This window comes from Ornithorhynchus anatinus, chromosome 18 (assembly GCF_004115215.2).
Source record: "Ornithorhynchus anatinus isolate Pmale09 chromosome 18, mOrnAna1.pri.v4, whole genome shotgun sequence".
Lineage (NCBI taxonomy): Eukaryota > Metazoa > Chordata > Mammalia > Monotremata > Ornithorhynchidae > Ornithorhynchus > Ornithorhynchus anatinus.
This window is the reverse complement of record NC_041745.1, coordinates 4,872,954-4,896,932: the sequence shown is the minus strand read 5'-3', so window position 1 is coordinate 4,896,932 and position 23,979 is coordinate 4,872,954. Positions and strand designations below refer to the sequence as shown.

General features: G+C 45.9%; 2 protein-coding genes across 5 annotated transcripts in view; one reads left to right on the top strand and one right to left on the bottom strand.

Moving 5' to 3' along the window:
* The window catches only part of KCNJ15 (potassium inwardly rectifying channel subfamily J member 15), a 297,724-nt gene that overhangs the window by 141,263 nt on the left and 132,482 nt on the right, over nt 1–23,979 (bottom strand). The window lies entirely within an intron of this gene.
* The window catches only part of KCNJ6 (potassium inwardly rectifying channel subfamily J member 6), a 126,098-nt gene continuing 111,986 nt past the window's right edge, over nt 9,868–23,979 (top strand). The window contains exon 1 of the mRNA XM_007667178.2: nt 9,868–9,917. The gene's annotated coding sequence lies outside the window, so the exon portion shown is untranslated. The remainder of the gene's footprint in view (nt 9,918–23,979) is intronic.

Below are 23,979 nucleotides of genomic sequence, written 5' to 3'. Positions count from 1 at the left end.
AGGGGGGGCGGTAGAGGGAGTAGAGGGGGAAGGGGAGCTCAGTCTGGGAAGGCCTCTTGGAGGAAGGTGAGTTTTAAGTAGGGTTTTGAAGAGGGGAAGAGAATCAGTTTGGCCGGAGGTGAGGACCGCGGGCGGACGTGGCCCAGGGTCGACGGCGGGATAGGCGAGACCGAGGACGGTGAGGAGGTGGGCGGGCGAGGAGCAGAGCGTGCCGGGGTGGGCGGTAGAAAGAGAGAGGAAGAGAGGTAGGAAAGGGGCAAGGTGATGTAGAGCCTTGAGACTAGAGTGGAGGAGTTTTTGGTTTGTTTACTATGAGTCAGCAGAGTGCTAAAATAATGGATAGAAATTACAGGGAAAAAAAAATCCCCCTATGGAAAACCTCACAGTCCTAATGGGGAGGGTAAAAAGGAATTTAATTCCCATTTTACAGATGAGCGAGACTGAGGCCAGAGAAGTTAAGTGACTTGCCCAAGATCACACAGCAGACAAGTGACAGGGCTGAGACCAGAATCCAGGTATGCCATAGACCTGAAAAACAAAGTTCGACAACAGGGAATTGTTTCTGAAGGAAAAGTAGAGCAGGGAAGACTGTGTCTAATTTAGAGCCTGTTTTCCAAGTTGGTCGGTTTGTTAATTTTGACTGACCCTACTTAGTTCTGCTAACATCCCTGGAAAGAAGCCAATGACCAGCACAGCTGCACACCCAGTAAGAAATCCAACCTAATTGGGACTCACCCTCTATTGGCTGGCTGGGATTTAGGCATTTGCCTAGCTCTTTCCTTAAAATTTGCTTACTACCCGGCTTTCTCTAGAATTTACTGTGAACCCGCCTGCTGCCGAACATGACCTCATGAAACACTTTCCGCAGCTTTAATGGGTCGTGAGTACTGCAAAGGTGGAAGCAATCATTTCATTTCAGGTGGGCTGAAAGTAAAGGCTTTTTTCACTTTAAAGAAAGGAAAGGCAAAACTAGAATTCAACATTTCTTAAAGTCTGAACTGATTCATGGATAATGTCATTTTTTTTCCCAATCAGAACCCTCGCTGTGAAACTACTGCCTTGAAGAAAAGATATAAACCAAAGAAATGTCTTCAAAGTGAATTTTACCTCAACAAGGATTCATTGACCCCATGAATGCCTGCTCTGCCAGCACAGGGATCATAGTGAGTGTTGGAAGGCCAACTAGGCATTGTGTGGCTTAGTGGAAAGATCCTGGGCTTGGGAATTCAGAGGTCGTGGGTTCAATCCAGCTCCGCCACTTGTCTGCTGTATGACTTTGGGCAAGTCACTTAACTCTCTGTGCCTCAGTTGCCTCCTCCGGAAAATGGGGATTAAGAGTGTGAGCCCCACGTGGGATACCTGATTACCTTGTATCTACCTCAGTGCTTAGAAAGTGTAAGTCCTCAACAAATACAATTATTATTATTACTTTGAGAGTGTAGCAGTAATGAGACACATGTTCTCTGCTCCCAGGGAGCTTACAGTCTAATGGGAAGCCAAAGAGTATTTACCTAGTGAAACAGGGGAAGAACAAGGTGAAAACACAAAGCAGTAGAAATACATCAGGAAGGAACTGCTGAACTAATAACTGAGTGTCTAGATAGATATGTATAATAAATATTCAATAAATAAAATAAACATATATACCTGGGTGCAGAGAAGAGAAAAGTACAGGGCATGCCCAGGTCCTAAGGGTAGGTGGTGTGCTGATTTGACTGAGAGATTGTTTGTTTGCAAATGGAAAGGACGGTGTTGAACCAACACTGACTTTAATGCTTTCTACCTTCCACATGCACTGAAGTGTAAATGACAAGCATCCATTTTTCTGCCGATTATGAAATTCCAGCTGCCTACCCATCCCTGTTTCTCACATGCAGAGTGAGAGACAGAGAGACCCCAAAAGAGAAAGGTGGTGTTTGTATGTGAATATGCAAGATCATTTCCTCCTGAAGACTAGTGTTCAAAAGGGTCCTCAGCAGGGAGAAGGACTGTTTTGTGATGTGAAACTATGAAACACCCCAGAGGTAAAAGTTAATGGCCATAGGTCACTTTTCCTACCTAGAGAAGCAGCGTGGCTCAGTGGAAAGAGCATGGGCTTTGAAGTCAGAGGTCATGAGTTCGAATTCCAGCTCCACACTTGTCAGCTGTGTGACTGTGGGCAAGTCACTTAACTTCTCTGTGCCTCAGTTACCTCAACTGTAAAATGGGGATTAAGACTGTGAGCCCCACGTGGGAAAACCTGATTCTCCTGTGCTACCCTAGCGCTTAGAACAGTGCTCTGCACATAGTAAGCGCTTAACAAATACATTATTATTATTACCTGATGATAATAATAATAATATTAAATGTGGTATTTGTTAAACGCTTACTATGCCAAGCATTGTAATAAGCACTAGAGTTCAGATAGTATATAAGCAGGTCAGACACAGTCCGTGTCCCATGTAGGGCTCATGGTCTAAGGGGGCGGGAAAATGGGTCTTTTTTCCCATTTTGCAGAAGAGGTAACTGAAGCACAGAGAAGTGAAGTGACTTGTCCAGGGTCACAGAGCAGGCAAGTGGCAGAGCCAGGATTAGAACCACTGCCCGTGCTCTTTCACTAGGCTATGCTGCTTCTCATTTGGACGTGCTTCTCAACATCTAATTGTATATTCCAGCGCTTAGTGCTCTGCACATAGTAAGGGCTCATAATATGATTGATGAATAAATTTAACGCTGCCCTCTCTGCTGAACGGCCCCCTGAAAAGGTGGGCGAGTCCAAAGGTTTCAGCACTTGATCCAGAGTCAGCACATTCACCTGTTTCATTTTGGCTTTGAGTCTTTCTGTAAGCAGATTTCATTTTAATTAAAATACTTCCAGCTAGAGGAAAAAGAATAACAAAAAGTTTCTAACTGGGGTTTTTATACGCTATCTTAATAATCATCTCCCGTGGCACTTAGAGAGATTATGGTGGGCCATTAAGAACAAAAAGTTGCATTTAATCATTTCTTGTAGGCATTGTTAAAAATGGGGACCCTACCAAACCATGAAACATCTAAGCACTAATATAAACATGAATTCATCAAATAAATCTTTAAAGTGCATTCATTTAGCAAATTGTAGCATTATTTAGGCGAATGACTCATAAAATAATGCACAATTTCCCAAGGTCTCAAGTAGTTTAATCATGTAGGATTAGGAAGACCCCCCTTCTAGGAGTTCCTTAATAGCTACTACCGTCTATTTGGAATGTTTCCAGCTAGAGGATTGAATCTGTCGCCTCTATAAGACATCATCTCTGATTTGAAAACACATCCTTAATCCCCCCTCAAACTTGAGCCTTTTCTGAAGATACCACTGTAGGTTTAGGCTCCGGGTTTCAGAGCAGGTAGAAAAGGGGTCCAGATCCTCAGAGAGCGAGAGTGACAGACTAAAACGACACCTCCCAAAACTTTGATTGGCAAAGGAGCCTCCAGGTCCAGTCATGAATAAACATCAACAGGCATCAACTGCACATCACACTGTCTGTTTCAGGGTTACAAGGGACTTGGAGCTGGCAAGACCACCATTATGAAACACTGGAAACTGTTAATTCATCAGGCTACTATTGAAGGCAAACCCATGGGAGCTGCTCCCGAGGTGCAGACTCATGAAGACCCGCAGACGTCACAAAGCACTTCACAGTCTGCTCAAGCCTCCGCACCAAACACGGCTGGAGCCAGCACATGGAATCCTATCCACAACTAAAGATTCCCATCAAAGTCATGGGCCAAATGTAGTTAGCCAATTCTGCTACTGAGGCAGTTCACCATCCACCGATGGGCTTGTCAAAGGAATAGAAAACCAACAAGAGATCGGGAAGACTTTTGGAGGCTGACTCTGGTGGCCGGAGAGTGACAGGTTCAGAGCAGAGAAAGGTCTGCAAAGATATAGGAGTATCCAACTTTCTATATGGCATAACTCTATCATAAAAAGGCACATGCCTTTTTTAATAATTTCATCAGCATCACTTAAGAGCTCACTCGGCATAAACGTTGAGCCAGACTCACCCACAAGGAATTGGAATGCAGGCAGCTCACCAGCTTGCTGGGCAGGAGTTGTAGGTATGGGGAGTTGAAATGGGGCATCACAAACAAGAGGGCAAAATAAAAATTTTAAAGACATGGCCAGAGTGCTCAAAAAAAACAATGTAAAGCAGCGGAGCACTGGGAGATAAATCCACCAGACACATTCCTGGAATGTGGCATTAGCAGAGGACTTGCTCCCTCCCTGAGCAGTGGCTTCAATGGGGGACCCAGAGGTAGGATGGCAGTCCGATTACGTACTTTGATTTATGAGAAGCAGTGTGCTACTGGCAGAGCACGGGCCTGGGAATCAGAAGGACCGGGTTCTGATCCCAGCTCCACCACTTGTCTGCTCTCTGAACTTGGCAAGTCACTTAACTCACTGTGCTTAATAATGTTGGTATTTGTTAAGCGCTTACTATGTGCGAGCACTGTTTAAGCTGGGTAGACACAGGGGAATCAGGTTGTCCCACGTGGGCTCACAGTCTTAATCCCCATTTTACAGATGAGGAACTGAGGCGCAGAGAAGTGAAGTGACTTGCCACAGTCACACAGCCGACAAGTGGCCGAGCCGGGATTCAACCATGAACTCTGACTCCAAAGCCCGTGCTCTTTCCACTGAGCCACGCTGCTCTCTACTTCATCTATAAATGGGGGATATAGACTATGAGCCTAGGTGGGGCAGGGGACCGTGTCAATCTGAGTAACTTGTAATTATCAGTGCTTCGTACAGTGCTTGGCACATAGTAAGTGCTTAACGAACACCGCAAAAAAATAAGAGGTGACTTGGATTCATGAACAAGTGGCAAACTCAGCAGGTGACAGGCACTTCCTTTGACATGCATAAGGTGTGGAATGGAGTGTCTATTGCACATCAGTCTTTTCAGCCCCAGACGTGTGCTTAACAATCTACCATCAGAACTGTCATCTCGGAATATGAAGGATGTCTAGGTGACTACATCGTTGACAAAAAGGAGCAAATTTTACTTTCTGCAGGATAGAATTATTGCTGAGATCTGTTTCAAAGGCTGAAATCATCTACTGCCAAGGAGCTTTCAATCAGCAACAACCCAAAAAGATTGTAGAGAGTTTTCTAGGCATATGGTGTGGACTGGGAGTGACAGTGCTCTGAAGCAGATTGGGAAATCCACTTTCAGCTGCAATAGCACACGGTCAGCGTGAATCTCATGTGAGCTCGTAAGTCTCCTCTAGACTATAACTCCTTGTGGGCAGGGGACGTGCCTACAGACTCTTTTTGGATTGTACTCTCTCAAGCGCCTCGTACAGTGCTGTGCACGTAGTAAGTGCTCAAAAATACCACTGATGATGATGACAGATCAATCGCTCTCAAACACATCACTAGCCTAGCTTCCCATTAATAAATGATTTGATTATGCCAGTCATTTCTCCCTTGAGAGTGAAATGCTGTAATTTCAAATACCATGCTCTGTTAAATCATTTCTCTCACTCAGAGGCTTGCCTTCATTAAAACATCCTCCTTATAATCAATACATATTATCAGGGTTAACGAGGAAGTTGTTTCAAGAGAGAGAGCTTAAAAACATAGCAAAAAAACAAGTTATTCTCTTTTGATTTACCTTGTTAGTCTAATGTCCCTTTAGAAAGATGATCAAATCACTGTCGCCTCATCTGATTAACACATGTTGGAGCAATAGTAGTTGAACTTGGAACTTTACAGGAAAAATATTTCCTTGGGATTCTAAGATCGATAGTTTGGAATCGGATGCTCAACTCTTCCCGAGGGTCCTTCCTCCCGCCCTGCTTGTTACCTCCTCAAAGGCACTCTTGGTGAGTGAGGAGTCACAGTTCTGACACCTTGTGGTTTGAAATTAATGTACTTTTGATTTTCATTTAAACCAACCTAAATTCACGATATCTGCAACGGTTAACCCGGCATTCGAAGTCCAACAAGCAGAAACATTCCTTGATGTTTGTGGTCCGGGAAATATTCATGTGGCTAATGAAAAAGTCGACCGTATATTGATGGTTTTTGTGATTTAGTCACTAATCACTTAACCCCATTAAGGAGGAAGAGGCTGAAGTTTAAAGAGCAGCTCTGGCTTTGGCAGTCCTGAGTTATTGGCTTGAACGGCTTCTTGTTTTGCTTCTACGCAAAATCTTAGAAACCTCTAGGGTCTCTCCTCCCAGTGAGGTTTACATTAGAGTTAGATTCCTGGTGGCCAGGGAACTCCTGTTTAAAAGTCTTCCTACTTGGAAAACAAAATTCTCCCCCTTTCCATTGGAGTCCCACCTTACCTCCTCCCGGAAAAGGCTACACGAGGAAAAAGTTGGAATGCAGTTCAGATAGTGGAAAGAGAGAGAAGTCACTCACCAGCCACCCCAGTAGGATTGGAGCTGCCTATGGCAGAGGTAAGAGAACTGGGCACTCATTTCTCTCCTTACCAACCCTCGCTGCTGTGGGGTTGATTTCTGGATTCTTTCAGCAGAGGGAAGTGGGGAAATGATTTTTTCCCCTCCATCGCTCCCTCTTCCTTGACTCGGCTTGGCTACAACAGAGCCCCAGAAGGGTACAATCGCCCCTACAGCGCCCGCTCCCCGAGAGGAAAATTCCCCTGACTGATGGGAAGAAAGGAGAAGCCTGCCCAGAAAATCGCTCCTTCCTATCATTCCTCTGCTGGCAGGGACTGGCAGGAAGTGAAAGGGGGAGCGGGAGGGAAAGGGAGAGGGAGGAGAGAGGAGAGGAAAAAGGGAGAAGGGAGAAGGGAGGGAGGGGAGGGATAGAAGGAGAGGGATGGCAACGATTGCTGCTAAAACATACAGTAGTGAAGAGGGGATGGGGGGCTCTCCTCGTTGTGTGGCGTTGCGTTGCGGACTGTTTCCAGCAGTGTCGCTGTGCAAATTCCATCCCAACGCTGTGTTGGTTCCAGGTTTTTTGTGTTGTTTTTTTTGGTGTGTGGGAAGAGCAGCCGCTCTGGCTGAAATTGAGTAGCATTCATTGAATCTGCGGATTTGTGACGTTTCTCTGCGCGGCCCCATCACTTTTCTCCCGGCCTGAGATTTTTATTCCTCCTGTCTGGTCCCCCCACCTTTGCCTTCCCCCTCCCGCCCCAACCCAGGCTGAAGCCGCCCAGCCTCCGCTCCGGATCGCGTTTCCCCCCTGCCCTTCGCCAGGCGGATTCCTTCCGAAGCCGGCGGACCTGGGCTGTGGGGCGGAGGGTTGGGGTAGGGTGGGGTGGGAGGGGGGGTGGGATGGAGGAGGAAGGCGGGAGCCGGAGCTGGACAACACGAGGAGGATGGAGGCTGAAGCTCCTAGGCTTCATCCCACGTTCGGCCGTCTGATTGTTCTTCTTTAGGACTATTATTTTTTTAAATTATTTTATGCATTTTATTATTTATTTGGCGCCTCGCTCAAAGACAATGACCCACCGGCCATCTGATCCGGGAAGAGAGGAATCATGATTGAGTGAACCCAGCCGGCCAATAGGTAAGACGTTTAGTTTAGTTGTTGGGAGGATGAGACGCTTTTGTAAATTGGGGGCAGGCATTTGGCAGCCCCTTCCTCCCTGCCTTTTGCGTCGCTGCATGCGTTTTCCACTCTGTTGAGAAATACGATTCCCAAATCAACCGAAAGGCGAGGAGAAGCAGTTACATACCGAAGGAATCTGTTTCATATGGTTCTCATTAGCAACGAAAATAACGGGGAGAGGGAGACGGGGGGGGGGGGGGAAGAAAAGCGGAATTTTTTTTAGGGGGAGAGAGAGGAGAGAGAAGGAGTACATGCCTGCATGGGAGAGTTGGAAAATGATTTGGGGATCATTTCAGCACCCTTGGCAAACAAAAAGGTTGAAACACTAGTTGATAGGGATGGGGCGATGTTTTCATAATCTAGTCAGTCCCCCAAGCCCTCCATTGTTCCTCGCAAAATCCGAATCCTTGCTCTTGCTTGATGGAGGATAGATAAAGAAACGAGCGTGTGCGTGTGTGTCTATGTGAGAGGGAGAGAAAAAGGCGCACAGACAGAAGCTCGAGACGGAAACTCATCAGTCGTCGGTTCATAATGAAACAGGGACACCCCCAAACGTCCAGGATTCCTGGAGTCAGAGGTTTCAAAGGTCGTGACCTGGACAGATCCCCCGGATCGAAAGAGACTTCCCAAACGTTTTGCTTGGGAAGGAGGAGAGGGAGACGGGAGGAGGACGACATTTCACCCCCAAGCGTGTTGGCGCGTTTCAGTTGCACTTGCCTTCAGAAACCCAGCTCCCTCTCGAGGTGCCGTTGACTAAAAATGATGCGACGTTAGTTTTACAAGAGATCTCTAAGCTCCTATTTAAAATCGCGTGGATGGCAGTATCAGGCATGGGCATGCCTCTAATTTAAACTGCACGTCGAGAATCGTGGATGTAGTGTTTGTGTGTGTGTGTTTGGGGTGGGGATTCCTCCCGACAACACGGTCCGGCAATGGGGGGAGAAATGGGGAGAGGGATGGAGGTGCAGGTGTGCATCATAGTTTTTAAAGAACCAAATGCACAAAACACCCCAAAACCAAACACCCTCACTCACACACACACACACACCTCCTCCCCACTCCCAGTTTCAATCCGGAAGCCAATTCCCGGTGCATTATGTTCGAAGGCCATTTCTGCTTCTCTTCGCAAAGTCAACGAGAGATCTAGAAAAAGTGGGGCAGCCCTGCGGCCAGGTGGGCACGGACACAGTTCTGCTGGCTTTTCTGTTTTTTTTTTCCTCTTTGACTCACTAGGCGGGGGTCCCTGGGTCGAGAGACAGAGCGGGCTGGTTAGAAAGAGGGACGAGCTGATAGCAGGACTGGGTTAATGTAGCGATGCCCATTTCTCTCGAGCGGGGAGAAAGAGAGCGCTCAGATCACCATGGCGACCTGGAAACCAGCTACGATTACATAGGAACGCAGGGCAAAACTTTCCTAGCATCAAGAAAAAAACAAAAAACAAACATCCAAGCCAGCGAACGACGCCTTGGTGCCTTAACGTATTCACCCCGGGGCCCGCTGCTCCTGCTGCGGGCCGGCGGGGGTTTGGGGGGCAGGTGTTGGGTCAGAGGGGTCGGCCGGGGCTTTTGGGAGGGGGGATGTCCAGATTCGGGCTCCTCATAGCACACGGCCAGGGCCGGGTGGCCGTTGGTTTCCCCGATCTGCACCGGTGAGCTTTGAGTTGGTCGGGGGTGGGGGCGAAGCTTATGGGGGCCGGAACAAAGCGCAGCTCCGGGATGAGGGTAGGCAGGGACCCTCTGATTCCGGGGTGACACAGGGTTGAGGAGGGTGGTGGGGGTGGCTGAGCTCCGTTTGCGCGCATCTCCGTCGGAGGAGAGGCTCGAAAGCAAGGACAATGAAACGGCGGAGCGCGGGGCTGGGGAGAAACCGGTCCATCTCGGGAAACACGCACACACACACACTTAAACACACATGCACACACACGGAGCCCTTGGAGTTGGGAGAGTAGTATTTGGAACGGAGCCGTCGCAGGTTGCAGACCTCGGCCTCGGTTCCACCGGCCGGCTGGTCGACCGCTCCAACTTGGGCGAGGGTAGGTGGAGCGGGGCATGCCGGGGCATGGGACCTTGCCAGCCGGGGACCGGGGCAGAGACAGACGGAGACAGAGACGACCAGGCCGACCACCGCACAGAGCCCAGACCTCTAGAGTAGGGCGTTGGCATCTTTGCAGGAGAAGTAGCCAGGGCTGTCGGCAGCGAATCTGGGCGAGTCGGCCCATTTTCCGAGGCCCCGGCTTAGGGACGCAATGGACTGAGACGAGGGAGCGCAATCATTAGCTTCCCTCCTCCCACCTAACAAACCGAAGGAAACGGAGAAGGAACGGTCACCTCAAATCCCAGTTCCCTTCATCGAGCCAAAGGACGCGTAGGTAAGTTTCGCTCGCCCCCTCCAAATTTGAAGGGTCCTCCCACCGAAAGGACACGGGGAGAGGTTAAGCGCCGAGCGGTGGCCGACTCCAATCCAAACCCTTTAGGGAAGCTCTGAGATGTGGCCTGGCAAAGTTCGAACGCCTTGAAAGCCGAAGCTTTGGAGACGGGAAACCACCGAGGTGCTTAAGGCAGATATTTTTTAAGAACCTCGGCTTATTGCTGCTGGAGCTGGCGTGGGCTGTTATTTTTGTAGGAGAACTGGTTTATTAGGAGTTTTCTAGCTTTATTTCCCAACGTCTGTGCTCGCTATTACCTTCAGATCTTCACGTTTGGAGAATTCTGATATGGCAAGCCCTGGAATCAGGGTGGATCAGTAAGTTCACATAGCGAAGTCTTTCTGAGCAATTGCTAGGGAAGGCAAAAGGCGTTAAAAAGCAGAAATCCAGGCCAAGAAGTAGCCATCTGTCCTGCTTCTGTCCTGGAAGATGTGGAATTTGCTGTTTGGTTCAATCTGCTCAGGGTGGCTTGAGGGAGGGGGTAGTTGGGTGTGCCGTGAAGCAGAGACTGGATTTGAAAGACGTATACCTTGGAGTAACCTCCTACCCTTTTTTCCAGGCTCATCTTCTGGAGAAATGGAATTTACAGAGTATAAGGAACTTGAGATCATTAGGTTAAACCAATATGCCTTGCGGGTTCTAAAATATTGACTTTCAAGAGGAGAAAAAAAAATATGCAAATTGTCCAGTTTTAGAAAACGTATTCATAATACTGATCAAAGATTTGTATTAGCTGGAGGGCTTGTGCATTAATATAGACTCGCTAGATTCTGACTTCTTACCTCCAAAATCTCTGAATGGTCACTTGAATGTCTGGTTATGCCGTGGATTGTTGTTTTCGTTCATTTTACAAGACAAGATTTTCTAAACGAACAGTATTCAATTGGAAAATAAACCATGGGATGTTACTACTGAGGCACAACTGCAGTAATATTCATTCCTGGAATGTGGGATACAATAAGGAGCACTACTCTTCCAACTTCAACTTCCATTTTGGCAACCAGTCAATAATGGAATTTCTAGAGTGCTACTGTGGCAAAAGCATGTACTAAACTCGGAGAGTGCACCAGAAGCAAGATTTATGGTCCCTGCTCAAGGAAGTTTCAATCTAGTGAAAGAGATAGAAGTGCTTGGCACGTAGTAAGTGCTTAACAAATGCATCATTATTATTTAAATTATTTACAAATAGTGGGAGCAGGAGAACGGGATGAAACAGGTAATGTATGACTAGGTCAGGATGAAATAGAGAATAAATCATTAAATATGCCTAGGTATATAAATGCTGAGGAGAGCAATTAAAGTGCTATGGATGGGTGTTAGATTGATGTGATAAGGATATGGGAATGTTGTTCCAGGAACTAAATGGAACTGAGATTGCCTGCCCCAATCGCCTGAAACAAGCAAGGAGAAGCTTCCTCATTTGAACAATCTGATCGAGATGCACCACCCAGCCTTTTTTTTTTTGTATGGTATTTGTTAAGTGCTTATTATGTGTCAAGAACTGTTCTAAGCATGGGGTAGATACAAGATAACCAATTTGCTAGCCCTTCTTAATAGACTTTAACAAGTTAAGGTTTTCTTAATAGAATTGGAATGTTGCACTTCCTCTTGTGAGCTCCCTTTTGTCTTATTATTCTCTCATTCATCGACAGGGACAGCAGGTCTGCTTCAGAAATAGGTCGAAATCGTTCACTTGTTAGCAGCTAGAGAACATTTCCTTCCCAAATGTCCAGTCCATGGCTGGACTGATAGCGAGAACATAGCTCATTTTCAGCTTCCCCCTGAGATGACAGCTCCAGATTGTAGTCCACAAATTAAGCCATTTGTGGCTGGGGGAGGAGAGAGACGGGTCCTCGAAAGTGGTTGCCTTTCAAAAGGATATTCTCGATGCGGACATCTCTAAAATGTGTTCTTTACACATTTGGAATTTTTCAAACTCCAAAATGCACAGGCATGGCAGTAATAATGTTTAATTTAAAAAGGCAAAGACTAGGTTTCATGGGTTGATTAGGAGCTGAACTCCTGGATTCTCCCATGCCAGTCTTCCTCATGACATCAGAAAGTGCCTAAGGAGGAAGATTTGCTCTGATTTACAAAAAATGAAATTAATACAAACACCTGGGTTGGGTCCTGCAGATAAGGCATAGCTTGGTGTGTCATTCAATTGAAAGCTGAACTTTAAAGGTAGACTTTTTAGCAATATAGGAAGGGAAGGGAGTGTGCTCTAGCAGCAGTATGCCCAGAGATTTTGGCCCATTTTTCTCCAGGGGCAATGTTTCAAGTGACATTCTTTGCATAATTTATAATATTAACTCCTAAAACTGAATGATAATTAAAGATTGTATTGAGTGCTGACTGAGCCAGCAATGTCTAAGTGTGGGATGGATCCAAAATAATCAATAAGAAGAGATCCTGTCCCCAGGGAGATACCATCTAAGACGGAGGGAGGCAGGTATCTTATTCCATTGTACAGATAAGGAAACAGAGGTCGAGAGGTTAGATGACTTGCCCAAGGTCTCACTGCAGGCTACTGGCAAATCTAAGACTAGAACCAAATTTCTGGTGCTCAGATCCATCTCTAATAGGCTCATACTCATGTTATAGTAGAAATAATATAGTAATTATTATTATTGTTGTATTGTCAAGCACTTACTGTGTGCAAGCACTTTATTAAGCACTGGGTAGGTAAAGGTAATCAGGTCCCACATGAGGCTCACAACTAAGTAGAGGGAGAAGAAGTATTGAATGCCTGTTCTGTAGATGAGGGAAATGAGGCACAGAGAAGTTAATGATTGCAGGGTCATCCAGCAGGCCCAGGTTAAGAAGGAATTTTCAAACTAATGACTAAGAAATTCACATCCTAAAGCTGCAGCTTTTTAGAGAGACGGACACGGAAGGATTCAATACCTTTTAGGGGCTGCTGCAAAACTTGCATTTTATTTTAAACTCAATTGTCCAAATCTACCATTATGGTAATCTAAGCTATTGCAGCACCAGTCTAAATCCTGGATAGATGATGGAAAAAAAATCAGATTGGGTACAGTCCCTGTCCCGAAGGAGCTCCAATCAAAAGGCAGGGAGAGCAAAGTTGTCTCCATTTTAAGGCGAGGCAATTATACTTGTAACTCATGCTTCCAGTTGAGCTCAGTAAATCCAACAGCAGTGTTTCCAAATAAGAGTTCTCAGCATTTACAACACTTTTTGAGTAATTCTGTTAAGTCCACTTCCTCCAACCTGTCTTCCATGACTACAGCCGCTAAATCTTATCAACTCTAGCTGACTCTGCATTTAGGCATTTGTTTGCTCCCTCCTCAGACTGTGTGTCAGTCTACATTTTTCATGCTCTACTGCTTGTGAATATTGTTTCTTCTGCATTAGAGTTTAAGCTCCTTGTGGAAGGAAACATGTCTTGTGCTTCTCTGTACTTCCGAAGTTCTCCCAGTACCTGCACTCAATAAATACCATTACAACGTTGCTCAAGACCATAGGGAACACCTTTTCGCACCAAAAACTTCTGTTGTGTGTTACGAAGTGGAAAATGTCAGCTTTTGTAAAGAATTAAGAAAAGGGAGAATTGAGAGAGAATGGGCAGGGTGGGAGTGGGGAGAACAGCTTCTCTGGAGACTTGGCTCAGTCTTCACAGGGTTCCTCAAATTCTGATCCAAACTCCGGGTCAGGTTGGTGACTCGGATAGGGCTGCATCATAACAGGGGAAACTCTGCTTGTGCTCAGGCATGATTATTTGTCCAGCAGACAGAAAAATAATGATAATCGTGGATTTTAAAGGGTTACATGTATAAGCACTACACTAAGCACTGGTATGTACACAAGACAGTCAGGTTCTCAGTCTAAATTGGAGGGAGAGGATTTAATTCCCATTTTAGAGATGAGGGAACTGAAGAAAAGGCAAGTGAAGTGATTTGCCAGGTCATTCAGCAGGCAAGTGGCAGAGCAGGGTGAGAACCTAGAGGATAGAGCATGGTCTGTGAGTCGAAGGACCTGGGTTCTGGTTCTAATCAAGCTCTGCACTGGTCTGTTGTTTGGCTTTGGGCAAGTCACTTAACTTCTTTGTGCTCAGTTAACTCATCTGTAAAATGGGTTAAGATGTGAGCCGATGTGGGACAGAGACTATGTCCCCCAATTACTGGGAGCTCAGGTAAGTGTTGGCATATAGTAGCATTAACAAGTACACATTATCATTATTTTTATTATATCAGGAACTCTGATTAACAATAATAATAATAATGTGTGTTTGTTAAGCTTACTGTGTGCAGAGCACTGTTCTAAGCACTGGGGTAAATGCAGGGTAATGAGGGTGTCCCACGTGAGGCTCACAGTTAATCCCCATTTTGCAGATGAGGTCACTGAGGCACAGAGAAGTGAAGTGACTTGCCACAGTCACACGCTGACAAGTGGCAGAGCCGGGATTCGACCCATGACCTGACTCCAGCGGGCTTTTTCCACTGAGCACGCTGCTTCTCAGGATTACTGGCCTGTGCTTTTTCCACTAAGAATGCTGCTTCTCTGATCAGGAGGAATCTCGAGGGCTGATTTATATCTCTGAATGGGAAACTGGAAGCTTTCACTGATAAGATCTGAAAGCAATATCACTTCAGGGCTATTCGAAAAGTGATACAAAAAAATCAAGCTTCCTCTTTGTTTTCGACTGCTTGATCCAGGTTAATTTTAAACATCAAATGTGCAGTTTATGAATGCTTAAAGGCTATCCTTCCATGCCCCCATCCTCTGTTGGGTACTAGCTGCTCTTCACCACCTGCACCCTAAATCTCTGGGCTCAACTGAGACCAATAATCCTGCAATCTCCACCAAGGCTCAGGCTAGGCAGGGATGGGAACAGCAAAGAAAAGACCAGCTAAAAGGAACAACACGCACCCTGGGTGGGGGTGGACGATGTGTAGAGGGTAGGAACTGGAAGGCCTGCCTCTCTTGAAGAAAGGGCATGTTTTCGATGAGTAAATACCAGATTAGGATGGGTCTACACGGGCAAATTATCCAGATAATTAGATTTGGGCAATCTCACATAGTCAGAAATACAAATCAATCGATTAATGGTATTGACGAGCACTTACTGTCCACAGAGCACTGAAATAAGCTCTTGGGAGAGTGCAAGACAATCATTTTGGTAGACATGATCCCTGCCCTCAAGGATCTTGCAATCAATCAGGAGGCAACCTTTAAATAAATTTACAGATAGGGGAATTGGTGGAATATAAGGATATGTCAATTTAAGGATATAGATTGCCCCGAAGACCTTTCCATGAGAAATAACTGGTTAATGGAGGGCAACGTGGATATCTAAGGCCTGAATTATTGGATTGACTTGTGAGTGTTCAACTTCAGAGTGAGTTTCTTGGTAACTCTGCTGCTGGCTTGCTTGACAAGATAGGAAAGAGGTCTGTATTAGCCCTATTGAAAAAAAGTGGGCCATAGAAAGAGGAGAGGAATCCTCTTTGGGTTTGAAGCAACTCTTTCATTTGATTTGCAGAGTGCTTTGTACAAACTGCTTTGCCATATCAATGACAAAATCACAAGCCCTTTATTTTCTTACCAGTCTGAATGAGTTCAGTGGGAAATACAGTCCCTTACACTTTCATATTATCTGTCTCCTCACACACATACACAAAACTTTGGCCAATACACACGAAAACCCACTGGAACAATGAGTTTCACTTCCAGTGTCCTCAGCAGAATTCTCTGCAGATTTGTATTGGAGACATATTCAATTCCTCCCAGTCTCTGGGCCTGCAGGTGTATTATGAGCCCCTGAATTCCTCATGAAGTATTTTTTTCTTTTCAGGAGCCTCACAGACAATTTCCACAAACATGTCAGCCTGCCACAGTTTTTCACCTCTTCCCACTTCCCGTGCCCCAAATAAGTCACACAATTGCATATTGAGCATTTACTATGTGCAGAACACTGTACTCAGTGGTTGGGAGAGTACAATGTAACTGAGTTGGAAGACCTGTTCCCTGCCCACAACGAGCTTAATAATAATTTTGGCACTTATTAAGCACTTCCTATATGGCAAGCACTCGACAAAGCCACTGGGGAGGGGTGCAAATTAATCAGGTTCCACATGGGGTTCACAGTATGCACATCGGAAGTCACACCAATGGAAAAAATTCCCTGCCCGATGGGGGGAGTGCAGAGTGCTTTCAATTTTAAATCAAGTTCTTCCTTGCTCACAGCCTAGTTTCTTTAAGTCCAGCCTGAGTTCCTTCAGGGCTGTACTAATTAATCGGCTATCTTCCACGCTACGCTGATAAAATCTTTCGCACTTGGATCTGATAAATAAAATGCTCATTATCCACAGCATAATATTTTAATTATCCTAGGCATGAAGAGGGAGGTGCCCTGCTTCTTCATGCACAACTATTTAAGTACCCCAGGCTTAATTTCCCTGTGCCTCAGTTTCCTCACCTTTATATGGGACTAAATATCTAATTTCCCTTCCTCTTACACTGTGAGTCTCATGAGGGACAGGAACTTTACCCAATCGTCTTGTGTAAATCCATCACTTAGGAGAGAGCTTGGCACATAATAAGTGCTTACAAATACTATAAGTATTATAATTATTATTATAACACATAACAGTAGTGCCTACTGGTGCTTTTTCCATGGTATCTCATCTATTTTCTGTACACCTAGAAGCTCTCCAGAGAGCAGCAGTGCTACGTAAATGAATGTGGGACTTAGCAAATCTTCATGCAGACAAACGGAGAATAATTATGCGATGTTCTCCTGGGACTAAGATACATCCTTATATTAAAATACGAATGGTAGAATACTTTTCAAATTTTTTTTCAGTCACAGAAGTCTGATTCTCTGAGAATATGCAGATTGTGCATGCCAAATATACATAAACTATACAATATGACTTTCACTGTAAAATGATACTGTTGATGTAAGACATTTTCTGTGGAAGGGTGAAATTACTAACACCTGTGCACAAATGAAAATCCATCTAATCTGGGTTCATATAAAAAGTCCTTGGCTACACTGATGCATCTGCCATCTGGCATTGCCTGTTGCCACTGCAAAAATCCTCTTGGTGTTCTGAAATATCCTATTGGCCTATCCTCCCAATTGCCACCCGTCAAGCTGGACTGTCTAGAGCAGTTGACTCCCAAATGTCCCCATCTCTTTCACATTTCTGGAGGTTTTGCTTCACTGCCTCTGAAGTGTTGGTCATCCCCTTGCTTGTGACTGCCCCTATTGCATCTCTTTGGGTATCCTGCTGTTGTCACTGTCCTCCTTTGTCCCACTCCAGCAACCCTGGGTTGCATGAACACTGCCCTAATGCTGGCAAGCTTTCCTCACTCTGGGGATCCCAACTTATCGTTTGATGGCCAATACGGTCAATAGAGATGCTGATGAAACTGCCTGAGTTGATGTAGCCTTTTGAACAACTGTATCATTGGAGCGCTTACCGTGTGCAGAGCACTGAATTAAGCGCTTGGGAGAGTACATTTTAACAGAGTTGTAGGCACGTTCCGTGCCCAGCAAGGTTTACAGTCTAGAGGGGCCTTTAAGTCGGTCCAGGTCTGAAGATGATGGCATACTTCCACAGCTCTGTTAGACTTTTGGTTGGGTCAAAGCCCGGTGCCTTATTGTGCTAACACTGTCAGTCTCCCGAAAGACCCACTCACCTCCCGGATACCACTTCCTGCTCCTTTGCCCGTGCAGTGTTGGACTGCACTGCTCAGGAAATAGAATGCCAAATCAGCACTGATTTTTGTGTTGCCCATAGAAGTGTTTGGGCTGGTAAATCGGGTTGCAGACACACCATGGAGTCACTGCTGCTTCTTTAGTAATCAACAGCCAATATCTTGGGCAACCTACCTGCCTGGGGTTTCTGTGTAGAACCGATTAGGAGGTGGCCAGTGTCAGCAGGCCAGGCACTTAATCTGGATTCTAACACTGGAGATGGCTTGGGACGTGAAGCCCAAGCCTTCTCTTCCCTGTATGATCCTCGTGCACCCTGACAATCGCAGTCGATACCCCGATGGTCTACGTTGAGAGGTGAAGTCCACGCAAGCCCTCACCTACCTGGCCAGTGTGCATGTGAAGGAGCAACAATAACTAGTATCCTGGAAGTCAAAGTTGGGGCTGTGTAGTCCACACTGTCACTTCCCTGCATGGTTCGTACGCACACCAAAAAAAAAAAACAGTTGGCACTCGACAGATATTACACAACTATTGGTATTAAAGCGCTGAAAGAACAGGAGGTTCAGGGTGGTTGGAATGAGGGTTACCTTACCAATTAAGGGAATTCTGCAGAGAGGTGTTTGCACAGCACACACATTTTGTACATTTGTGTGTGTGTATATGTAACGTTGTAACAATATTTGGGTCTTTACAATGAGTTAGGTGCTAAATAGTCCTCTATTATAAAGAGAGAGAAAGAGAGAGAGTGTTTGTACACGTGCGCATACTTAGAACCACAGCAAACTCGTGGCTATCCAAGAGCAATGAAACATAACATAGTATTCCTCTTCCCCCATCCAACACATGCTGTGGCGGTTGGAGCTCTCTGCCAAACTGCTTCAGGGCTGTTCCTTCTCCTCTCTCCACCCACCCCCAAGCTGTCGGGCACACTTAGGCAGCCCTACACTCACCTCACCTGTCTCCAAGGAACTAGGCCACGTGTTCACTCCCGTACCTTTCCCTTCTGCCCTCGGCATCACCAACTTATCTTAGGTGCCGGCTTCAAAAGCTTGGAGCTTCAGAGTGGCTGATTTTGGCAGATAACAGTTACACAATTGCATTATTGAGCATTTACTATGTGCAGAACACTGTACTCAGTGGTTGGGAGAGTACAATGTAACTGAGTTGGAAGACCTGTTCCTTGCCCACAACGAGCTTAATAATAATTTTGGCACTTATTAAGCACTTCCTATATGGCGAGCACTCGACAAAGCACTGGGGTGGGTGCAAATTAATCAGGTTCCACATGGGGTTCACAGTCTAAATAGGAGGAGAACAGGTTTGACTCTTCATTTTGCAGATGATGGAGCTGAGGCATAGGGAAGTTAAGTGACTTTTCCAAGGTCCACACAGCAGGTAATTGGTGGATCTGGGACTGGAACCCAGGCCCCCTGACTCCCAGGCCTGTACTCTTTCCCTTAGCCCAGGCTGTTTCATTCCATTTGGTGGCAAGTTATAGGGGCTTAGAACTGGCCTATTTTCCTGGGAGCCAGGTGAATGTGTAGATGGGTGTGGGTGTGTGTTTGTGATTATTCACTATTTCAACTCTCCATGCCTCAGCTCCCTTCTATTAGAACAGTTGAGAGTGTACCACACAAACATAATGCAGGAGGTTTTGTGTGTGTCCTTCACATTAAGGATGCTGCTTGTGCCATTTCTGGGGCTGATCTCCTAAGTATGGGGTGCTATGAATTGACTGATTGATTTGGTTTAGTACCTTTCCTCAGGGAAGTTCACGGATTCTCTTGTGATATATCACCCACTCCATTAACCAAATACATTTCCATACAAAGGCAGGGGTCAAATTTTTCAGCGGTCACAATCAACTTTGCTCAGTTGGAAGCTGAAAAAATAATGGGGCAGCAGGGAGAGATTTAGATGACTTTTTCCTACACCCTCCTCCCCCACTGCCACATCGTCATCATTGTTGTTCCCAGAGCACTGGGCTCCCTATGGTCCTTTGGGGTTGGGAGCCAGAAAACCAATCAGCTCTTTCTAACAACTTGAAATTGGCCACCACTTAAAGCCAGAGAGGTGGTAAAATTCCTTCCTTCAGATGAAGTGCCAGGCAATGTGAGCACTTTCTACAGAGCCCTGCAGACTGTGTATGGTTTCACAGGGAGACCAAACTGGGGAGTGAACATACTGATGGTTCACGAGTTCGTCAAGGAGCCCAAGGAGAAGGTTGGCCTCCACCCTCCCTCTGTGACCTGGTCACCCCCCATAGGAGAGGAGAGGGACCAACCTGCTAAGGGTCTTCATGGACACACAGGTCCAGATTTACCCAGATTAGTCAATGAGCACGTCCTCAGTTTGCCATTCCGTTGCTCCCACCTAGGGGAGTCGAGGACCTTTTTCCCTTCCCTGCAGGAAAAATGGCAGCCAATCAATATTCCATGGGCTTGAATTTGACCCCTTAATCTTCCAAATGGGAATGAAAACTCCTATTGGCCAAATTCCCTAGGATTTCCACATTATTGGCATCTAGCAGAAGAGAGGAGGGACAGTGTTGGGAATTCCTAAGAATTAGCTGGGAAGAGGTTGGAAATTTATATATCCACTAACTGGGGATCCTGTGGTACCAACTAGAAATTTATTTGCTCCTGCTTTATATGAAGTTGGTGGCCACCCAAACCCAAGGCCTCAGCAAGGTGTGCACCTTGAAGAGGTAGGACAAAAGCGGGGGCTGAATTGAAATCCACCGATGGCTCCACAAACACAGACTTGGATGGAATCCAGGGACTGCATGAGGGAAAATAAATTTATTCCCAGGAATGCTTCTTGAAGCCCATACCAGCTTCTTCAACCAAACCAAATATTCAAAGATTTAGTAAAAAAATGAAAATAGTCACCAAAACTGTAACTGAAAATTACATAAAATGCTATTAAAACTAATCACTCACATGTATGACATAGTGGATAGAGCATAGGCCTAGGGGTCTGAAGGTCATGGGTTCTAATCCCAGCTCCACCACTTGTCTGCTCCGTGACCTTGGTCAAATCACTTCACTGGGCCTCAGTTACTTCTTGTAAAATGGGGATTGAGACTGTGAGCCCCACATGGGACGGGGATTGTGTCCAAACCCATTTGCTCATATCTACCCCAGCTCTTAGAACAGTACCTGGCACATAGTAATCACTTAACAGATACATTTATTATTATTGCTATTATCAACAGAATAATGTTCTAATATGAAAGCTAGCTATATATACACTATTTAAGTAAATTTATACTCTTCCCAAAGTGCTTAGCATGCGTCTCGGCACTCAATAAATACCTCTGATTGATTGGTTCCTTTTAAACCATCATCGACCGTATTCTCTTTCAATCTATTTAACTTCCTAGCGGTTTCTAAAATCCCATTCCCCACACTCCGTTTTAGATCTCCTGTCCTTAACCTTTCCCAGATGGATCAAAGGTCTCCATTCAACTCTCCTCTGCCACCCCCAAATCCCAAACCACTATTCTCTCTGGGGACAGGAGTTTATTTCCCTGCAGCCAGGTGTGTTTCTAATGCCATTCTGCATAATTAGGAAAGAATGGGGCTGAATCAAATATTCTCAATCAGTTCAATTCCCTAGAGGAACGAAATAGGATCCAGAGAAAATAACAGGTGAAAAGTTCTCGGCAGACACCAGGAGGTTGACCTCTCCTCAGAGGGAGATAAATTTTGTCCCCTTGAACAGCAATAGTGTGGAATCAGCCTATTGATCTTTACAACAGCTGGGAAAAATCTCACCTCTCCTCCAAGAGGCTTTTCCTAAGCCCTCACTTCCTCTAGCCTCTCTCCCTTCTGCTTCATCTAGGCACTTAGATCTCTACTAACTGTATTCACCCCACCCTCAACCCCACAGCATTTGTGCACATGCCCATAATTTATTTTAATGTCTCTCTCTCTCCCTCTAGAATGCAAGCTCTTCGTGGGCAGGGAACATGTCTACCCAGCTCTGTGGTACTGTACTCTCCCAAGTGCTTAGTACTGTGCTGTCCATATAGCAAGTGCTCAGTAAATGCCACTGATTGCTCGATAGAGCTGGGTAGCTGGATTGCACTGCAGTGGAAATGTGATCGCAGTAATGGCAGAGGAGATCCCGTAATAATGATAATTATGGTATTTGCTAAGTGCTTTCTATGTGTCAAGCACTGTTCTAAGCACTGGGACAGATACAAAGTAGTCAGGTTGGACACAGTCCCTGTCCCATATGAGGCTCCCAGTCTAAGAGGGAGAACAGGTAGTGAATTCCCCACATTACAGTTGAGGAAGCTGAGGCACTGAAAAGTTAATGTGATTTGCCCAAGGTCTCAGACCATTTCTTCTCCCAAGTTACCAAATCCAAATTCACAGTCACACGGTCGGTACTCCAGAAAGAAGCTGGCCCATCAAATCCACCTGCGTTTCATCGCCCAATCAATCTGGGCTTTTTCTTGGCCTAAGAACGTAATAAAACGCGGCCACCAGAATTGAGCTGACAGCTGTCCCTAAGGTTCAGAGCAAACGAGAATTCCCATGGTGGCACCAGCTGTGGGACCCCAACATGAGTGGAAGTGGGTTTGGGTTCGAAGGGAGGAGCCAAAAGGTGCTATTTTTATACACCACAGTCTCTTTCTGGCAGAAACTGAACTGTGTGAAAACTGTTCCTTTACAATCTAAGGTTAAGTGTTTCCTATTAGCCATAACCGCTTAAGTAAGGGGATAAAGGTGATTTATCGCCAAAAGGATCTGGAGCATTTTGCTAGGGGTAATTTTCTTCTTGTCTTGACAAGCACTGGCCCAGAACTGCTCCCAACCCACCGCCACTGCCTCGACGAAGATGAATTCACCTTTTAACGAAGATTCATTGTCCAGAGGCTCTATTATCTTTGTGGCCAGGGAATTGGCACCCCTCTCTGCTGGGCAGTATGCCAGAATCTCCCTGGCACAATGGTGGCCTCCGGAGGCCTGGATTCAGACCTGGCCCGGAAATCCCTTCCAAAGGATTCCCTTACACTTCCCATTTGGTGGGGGCAATATCATCAAAGGCATTTACTGAGTACCTACTGCGGGGCATAGTAATGGCATTCATTGAGCAACTACTGAGCGTAATGCACCGACTGCCTGAGAAAGTATGACCAAACACAGGACATAATCCCTGATGGAGATGTGAAAGCCGCAGTCCTCACCCTCGAAGAGCTTACAATCTAACAGTGGAGACAGGGAGATATAAATTGCCAACCACCAGGCGGTAAGAGAGTAAGAGCCTAGATATAAAGGCTAAAAGCAGAATGTAGGTTTCTCTTGGCTTCCTAGCAAGGAAAACTCACTTAAAAACTGTCCAAGGAAAACACACACATGCCCCAGGGCTTAGAAATGGGAACTCACAGAGAGAGGAGGGGGAGATAGTGGCTCACTGCATCTCCAAGAGAAAGTTGCTTTTTTCCTTTAGTCTTGGTTTTTCATCATTCTTCTTCCTTGGTGTCCCTACTCAACCTGTTTTACTTTTAGATTCACCCCGGGGCTGGGGGGGGGGGGCGGGTGGAGACAGGAAAAACCCTCTGACAAATCCATTTCCTTCATCTGCCTTCTAGAATACACGGCATCTAGCGGGTAGAGACCAGACCACCTCTTGCCTGCCACAGTCTCGAGACCTAGTGGAAGGAGAGTTTAGAAACCCGAGTTCCAGTCTCAGGTCTGCCACTGGCCTGCTGTGGGACTGAGGGCAAATCATTCATTTCTCTGAGCCTCCATTTCCTCATCTGTAAAATGGGGATAAGATATCTGCTCTCCCTACCTCTGAGACTAGGAGCCCTAAGTGGGGCAGGGATCGGGTCCAATCTGATTATTCTGTATCTACTCAGTGCTCAGCACATGCCTTGTTTCACTGTAAATGCTTAACTAATATCATAAAACTCTCTGGAGTTTTCAAGTTGCCCAGAGTAACGTGTTCCCAGAGAAAATGGCCTAGCAGTACACTTAAACTCAACCTGATGACAAGGAAGGCTGTCATTACTCTAGCTACCTCATACTCCCCATCCCCCTGAGACAAAGTACCTGGCTTAACAGCCCACTGCTCTGACCTAGGAATGGAGCTTCAAATATTCTTCAGACCATTTCATGGAAAGCACCGAGTTTTCAAAAACTGGGAGCACCATTAGCTAGATTTGGTTTTTCCATTTTGAAAGAAGCAGCATTAGCTATAAGAAAGGGGTTTGGATTCTGTTCACGTAATCCCTCCCTTCTAGATCTCAGGTTGGTCTCTCCGGCAGCCTCATGCCAAAAATGCTAACTGATATCTTCA